Consider the following 19,691-nt stretch of genomic DNA (forward strand, 5'->3'; position numbering starts at 1 on the left):
CACTGACTTTGTCTGGCTTTTGTGGAGGGCCCCAGGTGGCATTAGCTGCTCCTTCATTGTCTCACAGCCTGGGCGCCACTCCTCCATGATGGTACCGAGACTGTTCAGCTGTGTTATGTTCTTGTCTCTCCTCTACGCTTGAGTATCTTCCAGAGCAGGGATCAGGTTGGCTCCTTACGCCCCTAGAACTTTGCAGAGTACCTAGCATCTCATAGAGACACACAAGATGCTTGTTCAGTAAAAGAATACAAAAATGACTGGTCGGTAAAATTCTGATGGGATTGAAATAAATGAAGGAGCAAAGAAAATAGGCATGAATGATACACAGTGTTGGTGCCCAGTGCAAATTCTATTTTATTCTTGGTTTTCCCTAATTTAGAACAATGGTTGGCTTAATCTAGTCTAATCTTTTAAAGAATAGTCAAATTCTGTTGCAAAATGATTATAAATGTAAAAGAAACCAGATCAACCATCAGCTACAACACGTCCCTGAGTTAATTTCATCTCCTGCTCATCTCGGCCTCCTCGGTCGGTAGCTGCTGCTTCAGTGGCCGGACCTCGCCCAGCAGCTCCTCTTGTCCTTCGTGCGCTCTCTCCTCCCTCTCCATCTTGCCAAATTCTACTTACGCCCTGATGCTCAACTTAATTCTCACTCTTCCCCAAAGTCGCCCTCTCCATATGGCCTTCATTTGTACTTTACAACTACCATAAATACCATGCACACAATTTTGTGTTTGTATTGTCCCCCTGACAATTTTTAAATTTCCTGTGAGGAAGAACCACATACTCTCTTTCCCTCATATATCTTATTTTGACAGTGACAACACATTTCTAAGCAACTGGGGCAAATTTTGGAGGAAAGGAATTTTTTTCTTTGTAAGGGAAATCAAGACAAGCCTAAGTATTAAATACGATTTGTCTTTTATTTTACTAAAGCTCTGAAAAAATGCTTTCTAACTCCCATCACACACCAAAATAAATTTTAGATATGTCAGATGTTTACAGAAAAGTAATGAGACTGTAAAAATGAAACAAGTGATAAAGGTAAACAAATTTAACACTGGTATTGGGAAGAAAGTAAAGAAAAAGATAATGTAAAAATTGAAAATAATTCTGCATATCATATTATTTAGTGACAAATGGCATATAGTAACATAGGCATCAGAAAAAAAACCCTGGATATATAAACCATACTTACAAATCAATAAAAAAAAAAAGAGCACATCAAAAGAAAATTGAGTAAATGCGTAAATGATAAAGAATGAACACAACAGATAAAGTTGTTCGTACTTCCTAGTGACCCGACTGAAAACTAAGTGAACGCTGAGATAAAACTCAAGACTGGGAAACATTCCTGCAGCGGGTCCAGAGGGCGATCTGGTGATATGCATCAAAAAGCCTCAGAATGTCTGTGTCTTCTTACCCAGAAATTCCACTCACAGAGCAAAATTGGGTGCGATACAGGGGAAGAATACTGCCACAGTGTCATGGCTGTTTCCTTTTCTTTTTATCTCTTTTCTTTTTAAGTAGCATATATCTTCTATCCTTTCTAAGAAAAATGTATTATGTATATTTAATATAAAAGTATTCTTAACTAAAAATCCAAAATGCTGTGTAAAAAAATACATATACAAGCTAACACTGTTAAATACATCCTTTATAGTCCAGGGTGAACATAGAGGCTTTTTTTCTTTTTTCAGTTTATATCATGTAAAATTATGAATTGCATCTTAATAATGTGGGAAAAGAAAAAACAAGTTTTGTACCAAAAAAACAGGAGTTTTATTAATTATGATGATGATGATGATGCTGATGATGGACTTGAGTTGAATTATGGCTTCGCTCTCAGCTCTCTGGCTTGGGGGCAGCTTCCACAGCCCCTCGGAGCCTTTCTCTCATCATCAGGTTTCTAATACCTACCCTTCAGGTTTGCTGTGAGGTTAAATTATATAAACTAAGTAGAGAATCTGGCCAAGTTCCTGGTGCTCAATAATGGCCATCGTTCCATGAAGTGAAACTCTTAGGGAAAAGAATCAATTAGTTTTAGACTGAGAAAATTAGCCAATATAAAGGTAGACACACGTGTCAACACAACTTGACCAGGAGACTGTCTTTATGGAAGCGTGAATCTCCGTGCTTTGCACGTCATGGGTGCTTGAAGTTGGTTTCTTTGGCTGTAACTGCCGGGCCTAGGCTTTCCAGAGGCTGGACTCTGATCTTCTTGCTACGCGCCCGCCGTTGCACCGGCATCTTTGGCTAATAGTCCGCTTGGTGTGTTTCTTCGCTGTTTCCTCATCAGGCTCTGCAACTGGGGGCCGGGCCTCACGTGGAGCGGCGGTGGGGCTGATGTCACTTGTCAGAGCTGCACCAACAGTTCTGCTGACAGAGAGCAGAGGGAGGAAAAAGATGCTTCAGTGCTTGCTTGCCAAAGCCTTGCTCATAAACTTTCCCAATGAAGAAAAGCTCTCTAAAGCCACTTGTCCACTTTCTTCTTAAAAATTGCCTGATATTTATTCTTTATCACGTTACCTTCTGAGCGATCTTCAGGTCCTTAGACCCTCCTGCGGTTCTGCCGTATCTCTAACATACATGCCCCAGTCCCCTTTCTAACAGGCAAGGGTTTTCTTAGATGTGTGTGATGGGTGCTGAGAGATTGCTGACAGGTGGGGCAAAGATCATCCCAGACTCTGCAGGAGCTGGATTAGCAAACAAAGGCGCTGGATCTGGGAGTCCTCGAGCAGACTGCTTGTGCCTTGAGGGCAGGGCCTGGGGCCAAAGGGGCCATTCAGCACAGCATCTTCCAGTGTGTGACGTAGAAAAGGCATTCAGAGCATGTTTGTTAACCTCAAGGTGAGCCTTGCCTGTGAAACCTGCCAGGTAGGATGCAGATGGTCAGTGATCTAGTCAGAGGCTGCACTCTTACTACAATAGTTTGTAAACCCCATCCCTCCTCGGCAGTCAGGTAGTATCCCTGCCAGGGTTCTTACCTCCCTCCTCAAACACCTCGAGGGCAGGTCCACAGAGACAAGTATTTATACGATGCCAAAAGAAAACTAATTTTGGACGTGAGCTGAGGTGGGTTCAAGCTATCTAGGTTAAATTACTTATTCATATAAAATGCTGACATACGAGAGGCCAAAAAAGAGTGGTAATTCCAGTGGATCTCCCAGTAGCTCCACGGCTGCCTCCTCTGGGAAGCCACCCCTGATTTTCATGGGCAGCTTTTCCCCCACGTCTCAGGTACAGGCCTCCCTTACACAGACGTCTGTGTCTTCACCCCTGTTATTAACTGAGGTTCCCCTATGACTTACTTATTCTGGGCCTGGCCTAGAGCAAGTGCTCAAGGAACAAAAGTTTCTCTTCTATACTATAAAAAAATGAGCTCAGAGTTCAGACTTGAGATAGTAAGTGTTCCCTACTTCCCTTCCCCTCCAGACCCCCAACCAGAGGGAGAGTAGGGGCTGTCTGGGACCCTCAGTCTGAGTGGTGGCTTAGTGATTGGGTCACCAGCCCCCTCAGAGGAAGGGGTGAGGAGCAGCAGGCGTGGTGGCCAAGGGGCCAGGGTACAAAGCATCGGTGGGGGGGGTGGAGTGATCATTCCTGGGACACATTCTGCACTCGCTTGTCTTTACCATCCAAGTTTCTTTTCTTCCAAGAGCTTCAGCGATGATCCTTCTCACCATGGCATTTCCCTCCTCATCACCTTTGCTTTTCTCTTCCCAGAGGAGGACAGAACAGTTTTGATGACTTTGATTGAGTCATCACATTCTTTGGGGATGGTTCAGAAATGTACTGAAGCGTTCCAGAAGTCCCATGGGAGAGCACGTGAGGGACGAAGCAGGCTCCAGGGGTACTGCTTATGAGACCCATCCCTGGGAAGAGGAGGAGGGAGAGACGGGGGATGGAGGTGGGACTCAGCCGGCCCCCATGCCTCCTCCATCTCTGCCCGTTCATCCCCAAAGCAAACAGTCTCTGGTGATTTGCGGGGTGGGTAGTGGGAATGGGAGCTCATTCTAGAAGTTGGAATGGGGGAGAAACACGAGCAGCAGGGGACGGGAATCTCTCAAATGTCAACGGAAATGGGGAGGGAGGCCCTTTGTCTTGGTCACCCCTCCAAGGGGGTTCAGATTAAGTCCAGAGCCTCTGGAGTGAGTAATAATAACCATGAAAACAATAACTGTTAACATAAATTGAGCTACAGTAAACACTGCTTAACTGAATACACATAAGCACACACATAAGATAAGCACTATGCTTTCCTATTTACTAATAAGGAATCTGGAACTTGTAGAGGTTAGTTGTCTGAGATTCTGTAGTTTGAAAGCGATGGCACTGTACTCTGAGCCCACGTGGTCCGGCTCCAGAGCTCCGCCAACCATTACGCTTTATTTTCTACGACTTTTGCTTCAAGTTTTCTGAAAGCAAACAAGCAAACAAGAGAAACAAGAAAACATGGACACACATACATGCACACAGTTAAAATACAAGCCCTTTTTATTACTAAACTGTTCGCACACATCCATCATTTAATATGATGGAAACAACGCTGGGGACTGAGAAATTCTATATCCCTATCAGTTTTTTTTTTAATAACAACTTTACTGAGGTATTTTTTATGTTCCATAGAATTTACCCATTGAAAATGTACATTTTGGTGCTTTTTGGTATATTCACAGTTGTGCAACCATCAACTGTACTTAGCTACAGGACATTTTCATCACCCCCAATAGAAGGGTCATAACCATTAGTAGTTATTCCCTATTTCCTTCTTCCTCTAGCCTCCGGTACCCACTCATCCACTTTCCGTTTCTATGGAGTTGCCTGCTCTGGGCATGTCATAGAAATGGCATCATACCTATGTGGTCTTTTGTGACTGATTTCTTTCACTTGGCGTGTTTTCAGGCTCCATCCAGTTTGTAGCATGTATCAGTACTTTATTCTTTTTTATGGTTGAATAATATTTCATGGTAGGGCTACACCATAATTTGTTCATAGACTCATCTGTTGATGGCTACTCTGGCTACCTTTTAACTGGTATGAGTAATACTGTTACAAATATTCATTTACAAGTGGTTGTGTAGACACATGTTTTCATTTTGGGGAGTTGAATTGCTGGGTTATATGGTAATTCTATGTTTAACTGTTTAAGGAAGTGCCAAACTGTTTCCCACGGTGGCTGCACCATTTTCATTTCTACCAGCAATGCACAAAAGTTCCAGTTTCTCCACATCTTTACCAATACTTATTGTTCTGATTTTGTTTTTTCAATAGTCATCCTAGTGGGTATGAAGTAGCTGTCCATTATGGTTATGATTTGCATTTTCTTGATGAATAATTTTTTTTTGACCATCTGTTCATGTGCTTATTGATCATACGTATATCTTCTTTGGAGAAATATCTATTCAAATTTTTCATCCATTTTTAAAATGGCTCTCAGGGAGGGAAGAAAATGCAAATTTAAGCAAGTGCAAAGTGGCCTAAAATGTAAGGGTCTCCGTATATTCTGAATACAAGTCTTTTACCAGATAGCTGGTTTGTAAGTATTTTCTCCCATTCAGTGGGCTGTCTTCTCACGTTCTTGATGATCTGCTTTGAAGCACAAAAGATGTTACTTTTAATGAAGTCTAATTAATCAATATTTTTTCATTACTAGTGCTTTTGGTGCCATGTATAAGAAACTATCACCTAACCCAAAGTGTGAAAATTGCTTCCTGTGTTTTCTTCTAAAAAGTAGATAGTTTTCAGCTTTTAAAATTTAGGCCTATTATCCATTTTAAGTTAATTACTATACATGATGTGAGGTAGGGGTTCAGTTTTATTCTTTTGCATGAGAATATACAGTTGTCCCAGCACCATTTGTTGAAAATCCACCAGTTAATTTTTAAAATCATAGTACAGTTATTATTTTATAGAAATCATATCTAGCATATTTTAGTACATTTTAATTTATTTTTCACCTACTTAAATTTGTCTTTTCTTCCCTCTATAAGAGCCAGAACTTACCAGTTTTGTTTACTACTGTATTCACAATGACTAGGACAGTGCCAAGCAAATATTATGCACCTAAATATTTGTTTAATAACGGAGTTTTTACATTATGTGAGGCTGCTACATCTACATGCAAATTTCAACCAAATTAGCGCATTAGGCAGTATTTACCAGGTGCCAGTTGAGTCTCCTGCACTGTAGCTTCTCGCCCTTGGCGTCTCAGAAGGAAGCCAGTGGAAAGCGGAAGACTCTGCAAGTTCAGGTCTCAGATTTCCCTCCTATAGGACCCCGCAGCCTGTCCTCTGCTAGACAGACCCTCCTAGCACAAAGATGTCTTCCAGTGTGCTAGGAAAAAAAAATAAAAGAATGAAAGAAAAAAGAATAGAAATATATTTACGTGTGTTTTCGAGGTTCTCAACCAAGGAACTATTTTGGTAGTTGCCTCAAAGACGCCTGTGAACTAGCATCCTTGTTGAGTGCTGTTACAAAGAGCACCTGGGCCCAATTCTAAGTCTTTGCTGGACCTTTTACAATTATATGACCCTGGGCAATGGTGCCATTACTTCCTCTTCTGGAAAGTGGGAAAACATTATCTCTGCACAGGATAATTGTAAGAATTAAAAGAGAATAGTGCCTTAGTGTTCAGCTGCTATAATAAACTACCATAAACAGGGTAGTTTATAAACCACAGAAATTTATTTCTTGAAGTTCTGGAGGCTGGGAAGTCCAGGATCAAGGTGCTGGCAGATCTGGTGTCTGGTGAAGGACCACCTTCTGTTCCATAGCAGGGGCAAGGGAGTTTTCTGGGTCCGTTTGTATAAGATCCCTAATCCCATTAACGAGGGCACAGCCAAAGGCCCACCTCCGAACTCCATCACCTTGGGCATTAGATTTTCAACATATGAATTTTGGGGGATGCAAACAGTCTACAGCAGATATCATATACAACAAAACCCCACTGTTAGTAAGGTTTAAATGTCTGCTTCCTTATCTAGTTACTCTCAGAAGAGAGAGCAAGCAGCGAAAAATGTAAGAAAAAAGAGAATTATAAATGAGAAAGAAATGTCCCTTGAAAAATGACCATGGTTTCAAATGTTGATAATTTGTTTCTCTCCAGGAGGCCAGACACTGTACCAAATAGAATTCTATTGCTCATAGAAATTTTCTAAATTGCTCTTTATTTTGTTTTCTTTCCTACGTCCGGGCACTAGGCAGACATTTTCTGTGAGCTTACTCAGCGTTTAATAACAAGATTGAGTTTCTCAGTCTCTTTGTATGTATAGGTCATGAACTCCTAGACCCTGCCTTCCTGTAAGCACTGCGGTGTACTGGAAGCAAACCTGAATGTGAATCCCATGTGCTCTACTTACTAGCTGTGTGACTTTGGACAAGTTGCTACAATGCACTGAGCTTCAATTATAGCTTCCTTTTCAGCTGAATGTGGGCGACTCATAAAATTAAAAAAAATACAGAAGAACCAGGAATTAAAAAAGAATATAACCAGTGTAGCTCTTGGAATCTAAGAAACCACTGGACTTTTTTGGGGGGAGGTTTCCAACACAGACATCAATCAGTTCCAGCTTTCTCCATCTCTGTATCATGTGGCTTAAGATTCAGCTTAGTATTCGAATTCCCAAGGAAAATATCTGACTGGTCTCGCTTAGACCACGTGCCACCCCCAGCGCAGCTGACTGATAGTTTTGTAGGACTTCAGCAGGCGAGGGGAGATGTGCTGGGCCCTTGTGCTCTCTGAAGACTAGTGCTTGATAGGGGCTTGACTACTAGAAAAGGCACTCGACCAACCCATGATGATCTAGCAGAAGGGCGACCGCAGTGATAAGTAGCTTGACTTCCCTTCTTTCCAGAGCCCTCTGTATCTCTTACAGTGTCAGCCCCCCTGGGAGCACAGGAAAGGAAAGAGGATCTGTAGGGGCTAATGAAAACTATGTGTAGCTTGTCTGTATCATGTCCCTAAAACTTCTATGATGGTGAATTCTTTCTTTGCTCTTCTTTAGAAAAAGGCCTCATGACTTCTCTTACCCCAGAAAAAATAATTACGTGTGCAATCCCTGCTTCAGGAAATTGCTAATAACTTGGAAGTGGCCAAAGCCATGAGTCAGCAGCTTTCTCTCCTCTTCGTCCCTGGTGCAGCCTGGACGCCCCCAGGCCCGGCTCCAGCTGTGGGGTGCCCCCTCCTTGAAGAAAGAGCCTCCTGGAGGCTGTGGGTGGCAGTTTCTCCTATGCTGGTGGCTCTCTGAGCTCCTGCCAAGACTGAAGGAAGCCACTTCAAAAGACACCACCACACCACTGATAAATGGAGTCAGAAGGGCCCTGCTTCAGCGCAGACGGTCTCTAAGCACTTTCCCCAGGCCCCGTTCTTGAGGGCACATTCCTCTTCTAAGTGGATTTGGGTAATGATGGAGGGCGCCTCTAGCAGACAGCCGTTTGTCAAGGACAAACTCGTCCCTCAGTGTCAGGAATGTGGGGAGATGAGGGGTTCAGCCTAAAGAGAAAAAATGGGGTTTCTGCCACGGCCTGTCTACGTGTTCCCTCTTGCTCCTATTTGCTAAATAAGGTTGGAATTCTTTTCAGTTTATTCTCGGAAAAGATCGTTTGTAATCCCTGAATGCATTAAAAATAGACTGACTCGAGTTACATTTACATTTTTCTGCCATAGTTTTCAAGTGAATTCAATCACTATGATTCCATGGCTTAGGAAAATAGACAAAATAGATACTTACAGCAAATGACTATTTCATTTTTATAAGGACAGCATGATATGGTGTGGGGAGCATGGGAGGGAGGCTTTCAGACCTGGATATTAGTATCAGTTGAATTGGGAAAATCATTTCTCCTCTTTGGGCCTCAGTTTCAACATCTGCAGTGAGAGTCGGGGTGGGTAAGAAAGCGATGATTCAGATACTCCCCGTACGTAGCCCAGTGTACCTGGAGGGTCGCTCTGCAGCAGACGGTGTGGACGTCACGGAGAGGAAGTGCCCTGTGATCGGGAGGGCTGCAGTCATTTGTGATGTACCTTTTAAATTTAACTGGTGGATTCCAAGTTTTACATTCCATTTTTCTTTATGCCCTTTTCTGTTTTAGTATTTTCATAGTATACAAACAATCCTATCCTTGTTTCTTTAACACGATTTTGCGTTTGATCTCCAGGTGATGGAAGAGTAGTATGCAGTCATGTAAGGAAACGCTGGGATTTTGCACTTAGGTTCAAATCCCCAAACTGCTGCACCCTGGCACTGTTCCTCCCAACTGTAAGGATTAAACAGTAATATTGACTTCATACCATTTCTCTGAAGAGTAGAGGTCAAGGTGTGGAAGCACCTTTTATGCAGACGTACTTTACACATGGTAGCCATTTTGTTAGTGAAGGCTCTTATTTTATGTTCACATTTGTCCACGTTCGTCTGTTGACACTCCAAGCTCTTGCGGAGACATCTAGGCCACGTTCTGTTGATCTTGGTTGGCTGGTAATCCTGCTCTATTACTCTTTCTTCTCTAGGGCAGTTAATGCCGAGCGTGCTCCTGAATAAGTGACGAGGGCATTGTGCAAACCACTTAGTTTCCTCCAGGTGCTCTGAGAAATGGTGGGAGCCATACTGGCATCTTTTAAAAATCCCAGTTGAAGGAAATAGAAACAAATTTCCAAGGGAAAAATAGGAAGTAATAAGGAGATGGAACTAAATGCTTAGAGGCCAACTTTGTGACGAGTTCCCTGCTCTTAGTTGAAGACAAAAAGGAAGCAAAGGAAACAGTAAAAAAGCATGGATTCTAGAGCCAGACTGTCCAGGTTGGAACTTTGACTTTTTATTTACTGACTGTGACTTTGGACAAGTTATTTAGCCCATCTCTACCTCAGTGTCTTCACTTGAAAAAAGGTGTCAATAATTATACCAAACTTAAAGCGTTGCCATGCCAAGTGTATGTATCAAATTTTTTAATGAAGTATAATTGATCTGCAATATTATATTAGTTTCAGGTGTATAACAGAGTGATACAGTATTTTTATAGATTGTGCTCCATTTCAAGTTGTTATAAAATAATGTCTATTATTTCCCTGTGCTATATAATATATCCTTGTAGCTTATTTATTTTATACATAGTAGTTTGTACCTCTTAATCCCCTACCCTGATATTGCACCTTCCCATTTCCCTCTCCTCACTGGCAACCACTAGTTTGTTCTCTTTATCTTTGAGTCTGTTTTGTTATACTCATTTGTTTTATTTTTAGATTCAACATAGAAGTGATAGCATACAGTATTTGTCTTTCTCTGTCTGACTTATTTCTCTAAGCATATCATCTAGGTCCAGCCATGTTGTTGCAATTGGCAGAATTTCATTTTTTTAAGGCTGGGTAGTAATCCATTGAGTGAATCTATCTATCCATTCATCTGTTGATGGACGCTTAAGTTGCTTCCATGTCTTGGCTATTGTAAGTAATGCTGCTGTGAACATCGGGGTACATGCATCTTTTTGAATTAGTGTTTTTATTTTCATTAGATGTATACCCAGGAATGGAATTTCTGGGTCATATGGCAGTCCTATTTTTAGTTTTTTGAGGAATCTCCATACTGTTTTCCATAGTGGCTGCACCAATTTATACTCCCACCAACAGTGAGTAGAGTTCTATTTTCTCCATGTGCTTGACAATATTTGTTATTGGTAGACTTTTTGATGATAGCCATTCTAACAGGTGTGAGGTGATATCTCACAATGGTTTTAATTGACATTTATCTGATGATTAGTGATGTTGAGCATCATTTCATGCCACTGTTGGCCATCTGTATGTCTTTTTTGGAAAAATATCACCCATATTATGATCGGGTGTTTTGTTGTTTTGATACTGAGCTGTGTAAGCTGCTTATATATTTTGGATACTAACCCCTTATTGGGCATGCCGCTTGCAAGCATTTTCTCTCATTCAGTAGGCTACCTTTCCATTTGTCAGTGTCTCCGTGGCTGTACAAAAGCTTTTAATCAGGCCTCATTCGTTTAGTTTTGCTTTTGGTTCCCTTGCCTGAGGTGACAGGTCCCCCCCCAAACTGATTGATATCAGAGTATTCTACCTGTATTTTCTTCTAGGAGTTTTATGGTTTCAGGTCTTACACTTAAGTCTTTAATCCAGTTTTAGTTTATTTTTGTGTATGGTGTGAGGAAATCTTCTAATTTCATTCGTCCAGTTTTCCCAGCACTACTTACTGAAGAAACCGTCTTCTCTCCAAGGAGTAGGTATTAGGAGGTAACCCCCAGCTTTGCCATGTAACTCCCTTGTCACTATTCCCAAGTATCTCAAACCCATGTATGGACGTAGGTGTGCTAGTGTCTCTCACCAGCTTTCAGAAGAAATCGATTCCATAATATTTTAGTCTTACTGATATTCATTATAGGTTTAGAGATGGAAGAATCACAGGTAAGTCATTTGGCTATTTGAGCTTATGTCACTGTCCCCAACAACCCTTTTCTATAAACATCCTCTATTTCTTCCAAAAACTTTTTATAAAGCTAGAGCTTCCAACATGTGACTTTCTCTGCAGCACACAGACCCTTTGAGCTCTTGCTCTGTTTCCCCTCAGTTCTTTGAGGAACTCGAGGGATGGATCAGCTAGTTAGGAAGCTGGAGAACAAGCATAAGGATGGCAGCCATTTATCACGTGTCTGTCATGTGCTTCTGTTACAGAGCTAATTTTATAACAACTTATGGAAGAAGCTGTCACCCCATTATCGCCAGTGAGGAAATTCAGGCTCAAGAGACTATGACAAACAGCACAGTTTAAGCAGTGCTTACATGTTTTGTGGGTCGTGCATTTATTCATCTGTGCATTCTTTCACTCAGTATTTCATTATATTTCCACAAAAGCTCAGCGAGAACACAGCTAGGGTCCAACAGTCAAATAAGCTATTTGTTCTATGTGATTTTTCCATCTAATGTTCTTTTCAAATCTTCTCCAGGACAAATAAGCCCATTTCTTTCAACTCTCTCTGAAACTACAAGGGTTTCTAGATCCCTTATCATGAAAGCCCTTCTTGACGTGTTCTGGTTTGTCAGTGCATTCTTGAAATGCTGCTCTGACTTGAACCTAATTCCTAGATGATATGGACAAAAAGCAAAACCAAACCTTACTTCAAGACACTTAATTGTAGATGGTCAAAAGGAAAAAGACTCTAATTAAAAAAACAGTTGTATTACTAGCCGCAGGTGCTAAGCCCAGTACAAGCTGAATATTGAGATTTTGAAAGAACTTGGGTTGTACAGTTTAGCGGTGATTTCATTTATTGGAACGTGGGAACTGTCTACAGATACCTGAAGGGTTGTCACGTGGAATTGAGATTCAAGTTGCCTTTATTGTGTGTAGAAAATTTCTACATAACTAATTTATGGAGCGCTTTCTAAATATCAACTACTGTGCTAAGTATGTGACTTGGAGTATATTTTCTTCCCTATAACAACTTTGTTATTTAGGAATTACTATTTCTGTAAAACAAAAAGCAGCTTAGGTTTGGAGAGTCAAACTACTTAGCCACACACAGAGAGGAAGTAGTAACAGTGAGAATGAAAGCCATGGCTCTGCCGACTAACCCCAAAGCAGCAAAGTGACTGAATTTGGGACCATTCTCCTTTTTGTCTGGGGCCTCAGTTTCTCAGCTGTAGAGCAATCAGTTTGATTCCTATGGCTTATAGAAGCAGTGCTGGAGCCCACGTGGACTCGGATTTATTTTCAGAAATTTTGTGAACTGGTTTTAAACACAGTCATCACTGACAATTAGACTATATTAACTGCTAATTTAACATATTACACTGTGCCGATGGCTTGTGAGACTTACGAGAGCTTATCAGGAGTTTCAACAATTTGTTGATATCCCTTCATAAACTGAAACTTAATGGCTCCTCGAGCTGATTTCCTCTACTTCCTGTGTGTGCTTCCTCGGTGGCATTTTAGGTGTTTTTGTACTGGCCTCTTACGAGAGAGGCGGTCTCTTGGGTTTGAGGATGGTGTCTAGCTGTACATAAGAGTTGCTCAAGAAATCATTTTTCTTTTTTATCTGCGTGCATTTTGAGGGAAATACTCCCTTTTAGTTCCTCAAACTCTAGAAATGTGCAGAGACGATAAGAAAACCTTCTCTTAATATTATTCTCTCTCAGGCATAGCCCCTCTCCACTGCCCCATCCATTAACGCAGAGTGGTTTTCACTTCATCAGCAGACGACATCCTGGTGTGTTATTTGTAGATTACAGTGTTTAACTGTGATGAGTTCCTCAGAACTTCAGGGCGAAATTCAACTGAAGCAAACCAGCGAGTATGTTTTCTGTTCACTTGGTATTGATACCCGCTTAACATCAGTGAAAAGCCAAGTAGAGGGAATTTGAATGTAAGAAAGCTAATTTGGATTGAGTGCCCAACTATGTTCCAGAATTGTTCTAAACACATTATATGCACGATCTGTTTTAATCTTCACCACTCTATCAGGGAGTAGACAGGCTAAGAGGTTAAGATGGCTTACCCGACACCAAATCAAATACTCTGTAGGTGGTGGACCCAAGAGGTGAGCCACCCCATTCTAAATACCGTTGTTTTTCGTATAAATCCTACTGCCTCTCTGTAGAAAGCTTCTATTTAAACATAAATGTTTCAGCATTTATCTGTAATTATGAAACATCAATTGAATGATGTTTATCCTATTTATAGGAATAGATTGTAGCATTTATCTATAGGCTAAACATCATTCAACTGATGTTTCATAATTATTTATAGGAAGATTGTCATAGTGATAAATGAAGGGAAAGGGGGCATTTGGGGAAAAAAAGTGGAGATCGCTTTGGCTGTTTTTGATTGACTCAAAGATATGGGGGGGGGGAAGGAAACCAAAAATGGAGTAAAAGAGACACATTCTGGGCTTGAGCCCTTAGACCCATAAGACCCGGGTGCCCACCGTATATTCAGTTGTCAAAGCATCCAGTCCCCTCCTCACAGGGCTTCTCTAACCATTATAACCCACAGCCTCCTTGCACGTGATTGAGTTCCGTTTCCTTTGCCGACTGTCCACATTCTCCAATCTCCTTATTTTCTGGTCCTCTCACTCTTCACCTCTCCAGAAAACACTTGCAACCCTCAAAAGCCTAATGTTAGCCTCAGAAGCCCCAGGAATGAGTACCAAGGCATTAGCTGACAATACTGTTTTCCTTATTTATGCTGACCCATTGCCTCTAGAGTTGTTGTCAATACCATTGAGGGTGTGACATGCACACTCTGCCAAGATTCACGTGAACCACAGCTCACAAGAATCAGAAGTGTTAGGCTTAAAACCATTCACCCAGCATGTGGCAGGTCTCCATCACCCTCATAACTTCCTTATTTAAATAGACACCTGTTGCATTTTCTCCAAGAAACCTTAGCTCTTAACATCTTGTAAAGTGATACATGTGAACCTATTATTAACTGAAGTGTCCAGAAAAACAGAAACTTAAAAAAAAAGAGTATTGCATGAGGTGGAGAAAGGAGACCCAGAACGGCTGAAATGAATTTGCACACACACAGACTCACATACATGGCGCCCAAACTCTTGGGAATTCTGTCATGGAGTAAACATATTTTGATCTAATTAATAGTCTCAAAGATAACTCCATATGTATTTTTCTGCTATAACCTATGACTCAGTCATTCTAAATCTGTATTTTGGCAATGGAGCTTTCAGGACACCTTCCTAAGAACGGAGAAACCAGTGACTACCTTTTTTAGAAGGAGAGGGTAACATTGATTTATGCTTTAAGTGCATAGAATTTTTCTTCCTCCATTGCTTATGAGTAATATTCAGAAAGTATATACCTACTGAGCTTTAAAAAAATGATGGTTTGTAAGTCAACTGGTGAGTTGTTCTAAAGCTACTTTAAAAAAGTTTTGAGAGACACAAAAGGGAAAAAAAAGAAAGAAAATCTCTCAAAGCCGTTACACTTTGTTCTCTCCCTTACGCATTTCAAAGCAGCTATTCAGAGCGAGTACATTTTAACATGTAAACCAGGACTACGCGACTAGCCCAACTATCAATTTATGTTCTTTTTTTTGAAACAACTTGTATTTTGCAACCCACTCTCCCCTTTAATTATTACAACAATGACTTAGAATAATGTTTCTCTTAACTCAGAGGCTGTATTCTCATTACCCACTGCAGTGCTGGTCATTTCTCCCCCATCAGTACTTGGCTTTCTGCAGCAGGTGTGGGGCTTGTATCGTCGCAGGCCAGCCTGTCTGGAAGCGGCTTCATGGCAGCACTCCTGAATGTGTTCTTGCCTCAGTCCCATCACGTGGCTACTTCGATTTCCACATCTGCCAAACTGGAATAATGTCACCTCTGAGTGACTGCCAGGAGCAAATGAACTAGCTCTTAGCACAAGCTTCTCTCTGTAACAGTGATTACTAACCCTGTCCGCTTCTCCATGGTGCTTTCCCACCCCTCTTCACTGCCCCGTTAGCTGTGCTGACCTCTGGGAGGAAGACACTGGACTTGGACTAAGAGGGGCTTGTTCCCCTCCCAGTGCTGCTAATAATTACTGGGGCCTGTTTCCTCAATTGTGAAAAGACTTCTGAGTTACGACCCCATCCAATTACCTTAGACTACATAAAGCCAAACCACACATGATGCTCACATTTATTGATTATTTTCTATGTACTGGACACTGATCTAGACAATTTACACATGTTTGTTTCCTTCCTATATCTTCAAGGTGATATTTTTAATATTAAAACTCAGGTAACAAGGTAGAAATGGCATTATCCCAGGTGGCAGATGAGGAGGTGGAAACAACTCAGTAAATACCCAATTTGGCCACAGAGTTTTCCAACTATTAAGAGGGGAAACCAAGCAGTTTGTCTTTAGACTGCAAAGCTCTGATAAGCATCCTTGTCCACCGTCAGCCTGGGCCAGCCCAGTGGACTCTGCGCACCATCATTTCCAGCATCAGTTCTTCAGCACAGGCCCTGCAGCCATTTAAAACCAGTTGCGCGGTCACTCCTGTCTCAGTCCCACTCACGTCTACAGACATTGCTTTCCTGTCTATCCCCTCTTCTTCCTCCTTTCCTCCTCCAACAAAAATTATGTTCCAGGAAATATACTCAGGATTGAGGATTCAGAAAAGAGTAAGAGTGTTGCTGGTCTGAAACGTGGCACAGAGCAACTGAGTAGGAGAGCAAAGAGATTGGACACAGAAAGATTGCAGTGTCATACGGTATGTTCTCCTGAGAGGCAGAGACCCAGGACACATTGCAGGAGCGCCCTGGGGCCAAGCAGGGGCCCAGAGACAGGGAGCACATAGCTCCCCCTGGGGAGCCCTGCGGGAAGACTTTCACAGGTGTTCCCATTTGAACTGAATCTTGACGCAAAGGAGGAGGACTTTCATGTAAAAAGAGGGGACATTCTAGGCAGAGAGAAGGTGAAGGAAAAGGTCCCGTTTTGCCTCAGGAACGGAGCCTTCAGTGGGACTGGCTTTGGGGAAGGAATGATGGAACTAAGGTTGAAAGGGTGACTTGCAGGCAACATGTAAAGGGTGTGTGCCCATATTTAAGATATCTTGATTATTTCTGGTGAGCACTAGAGCGCCACAGAAGGATTTTAATCATGGTCAGGTTTTTCTTTTGCGAGCTTACCTTAGAGGCACTCTGAAAAGTTCCTGCAGTAGTTTAGTTAAGAAATGATGAGCATCTGAACTATGGGGGCCGAGTGAAGTCAGTGAGGAGGGGACAGATAGGAGAAAGGTTTGTTCATGTAGCACTGGCAGGACTTAAGGGGAGAGGAGGAAGGAGAGGAGACTCCAGGATTTTAAGATCAGAGAAACTGGGAGTGAGGAGTCACAGTATTCCTTCTCTCCCTCCAGTTGTCGACGCGAGTCCCCTCCAACCCAGCTGCACCCTCCCTGCCTTCTTCTCACTTGCCCTTGTGAAACAGAAAACAGTGGCCCGTGTGCGCACAAGCAGGCCCGAGTCAGCAGATCCAGCCCCAGCTCATCCCCTGCTTGTCTGCAGCCCTTTTACAAGGTTCCTCCGGCCCACGCATGCCTGGAGGCCCGGCCCCCGTCTCTGTGCTGGTGACCCCTTCGTGCTCCAGTTCTGCCCCTGCCAGCTTTGGAAATGCTCTGGTATCCACAAATCCCAACTGCAGTGTCCACAGACTGCTTAACCTCCAAAAAAATCAGTCTTTTGTGAAACAGATTGAGATACTTGCTTGTGATTACGCTGAAATCAAATCCCCTTCTACTTCTGGTACATAAGGTAAACACGGAGAAACATTCATTCATCCACAGATGTGTTCACTGAGCTGGCAGCATGACAGGTGGGCAATATATAAGGAAACACTGCCTCTGGGAATACAGGGATGGGCAAAGTCCCTGTGGTCAAGGAACGGATGCGCTGCTGTTAGAAAGGCAGATCGTGAAACAGTTGAGGGGATTAATGGAATAATGATAAATTGATAGGAAGGGATCATTCAGGATGCAGTGTTCAGGAATAAGGAGGCAGGAGTGGACTTGCTTGAAATAAGCTTATATGGGAAGACTTCTCTGAGGAAGGGATGCTTAAGATCAGAAAGGCCAATGAGAAAGGAGCCACAACATGCAAAAACTTGTGAGTAAAATGTTGTGTGAATAATAAAGCACAAATCGATGCTGACCAGGAATAAAGGTGAACACTTAGACACACTTCCACATCCCTATAGAAAGCCAGTGAGATCATGAAATCTTGGGTTTTTTGTTTTTAACCATACCTTGTATGGAAGGGACACTCCATTTTTAAGAAACCCATGTTCTCCAAATGGTATTTATAGAGATAAGGCACCAGGGATTGGCAAAAACTGTCTATAAAGAGGGAGACAGTAAACATTCTAGGCTTCATGAACTATATGCTCTGTTGCAGCCACTCAGCTCCACCACTGTAGCTTGAACATGGCCATGGATGAGCATGTCTGTGTTCACTGATAGTTTATATATGGATGTGGAAATTGGAAGTTCTGTGTGCCACGAAGTATTACTCTTTTGTTACTTTTTTCAGCCATTGAAAAATTTAGAATCTACTGTTAGCTCGCAGGCTTACGAAAACAGGCAGTGGGCTGTATTCTGGTCTGCGGGCCATAGTTTGGTGACCCTTACTCCTCAGCAAGGTGGTTGAAAGTGCAGACTCTGAAGCAGACTGCCAGCTTTGCTTCCAAAGGATGCCGTTTGCCGGTGGTGCATTTACGTGTCCAGGTCAAAGAAGAGTTTGCTTTGATCCTGCTTTGTTCTCTTATCTTTTTATCCTTTCCTGCTTTGTCAAGCTTCTTAAACGAGTAACCTGTACTCCCTCTCTGCAGCAAGTTGTGTTTTACAAAAATGGCTTCAATAATACTTCTCGTCTCTGATGCTCGTCCAGATTCATGCCCCCTCCCCTTAACCCCCATCAAGAAGTAGTAGTGGTGTTCCCTCCCCTTGAAACTGGACAGGCCTTTGTGAATACGTCAGCTAACCGAATGCTATGTAAGTGATGCTATGAGACTCCCAAGCTGGACCATAAAAGGTAATATAGCTCGTCTGCATCTCTTTTTCAGACATGTGCGGTAGAAGTATGCGATGACTTAGTTCCTCTTAAATGCGTTCCTTAGACTTCTCCAAAGCAGATGTGGACATAGGTAAAGAAAGAGAGGTCCATGTGCGTTATGTGAGTGGAGTATAAGGAATATGGGCAGAGTTGGGAGCTTGGGCCAGTGATGTCAGCAGAACCCATTTCATGGAAGACTAAACAGGTTAAGGGTCTTGGACTGAGCCTTGAGGGCAATATGTGACCGCTGGAGAGTTTTATGGGTAGGAATCCAATGGATAGGATTCTGTTTCTGAGGGACTCCTCTGCAGTAGAAAGGCTGGGTTACAGGGAAGCATCAATGGTGCGAAGCCCCTGGTATGATGAGGACTTAAAGAAGGGCAGTGTACTGGGCATCAGTAAGGGAACAGGATGGAGAGAGATTCGGAGACAAACTGGGAAGATGAGCACTGCCTGCTGAGCTAATGGACAGAAATTGAAATAACTGATAATTTAGTATCTTCTCCTGCTGCTTTGTTAGTAGAGTAGATCCTTCGTTTCGATAGCTAAGCCTCCCAGCCTTTCTCTGTCATGACTTTTTCCCCCCTCCTGTCAATATGCTGTATGGTTCCCACGTGGCATCTCATCTCTGTTGTCTTCGGCAGACACTGGGGAACCGTTCCTTGAAAGCGAGATGCCACAGATAAGTGCACAGCTGGCCTGATATGGTGAGAGGGCTTCTTGCTGCTCCCTCTGCGTAGCACCTGTCTCTGGAGGCCGCAGACCCGGTCCCCTGACGATACCCTGGGAACCCTGTCCTAAAGCACCCTCCCAGCTGTTATCTTGACACAATCACTCTGTTCTGGGTTTTTAATCTGGGAGATTAAATCTTTACATGCCTGAGTGGAAAGATCACATCCTTGTAATTCTTCACCTATATAATTTCTCAGCTGCCTTCATTTTAACCTGTTGTGTTTATGGCCCAACTGTAATTTAGAATACTTAGAAAATGCCAATTTCAAAGGACAGGTCTTTCAAATTGCCCGTCAGAGCAGCTTTCTGAATGAGTGTAGTGAACTGTAGTAAAACTGATCATTTCAGTCAATTAGATTTTTAGGCTAGTCACTTTTTACTGTTCTGAAAGACAGAAAGAAA

At 42.4% G+C, this 19,691-nt stretch overlaps 1 long non-coding RNA gene across 3 annotated transcripts in view; it reads right to left on the reverse strand.

Moving 5' to 3' along the window:
* Positions 1-265: 265 nt before the first annotated feature.
* Positions 266-19,691, reverse strand: part of LOC116659753 — a 101,270-nt gene continuing 81,844 nt past the window's right edge. For 2 of the 3 annotated variants that reach the window (XR_004315090.1, XR_004315089.1), the window contains exons 3-4: positions 6,160-6,333; positions 266-4,415 (exon numbers count right to left, since the gene is read on the reverse strand). This is a non-coding gene — a long non-coding RNA (uncharacterized LOC116659753). The remainder of the gene's footprint in view (positions 4,416-6,159; positions 6,334-19,691) is intronic. The other variant, XR_004315091.1, reaches the window with a different exon arrangement.

The sequence above is a fragment of the Camelus ferus genome, chromosome 25 (assembly GCF_009834535.1).
Source record: "Camelus ferus isolate YT-003-E chromosome 25, BCGSAC_Cfer_1.0, whole genome shotgun sequence".
In the NCBI taxonomy this organism is placed as follows: domain Eukaryota; kingdom Metazoa; phylum Chordata; class Mammalia; order Artiodactyla; family Camelidae; genus Camelus; species Camelus ferus.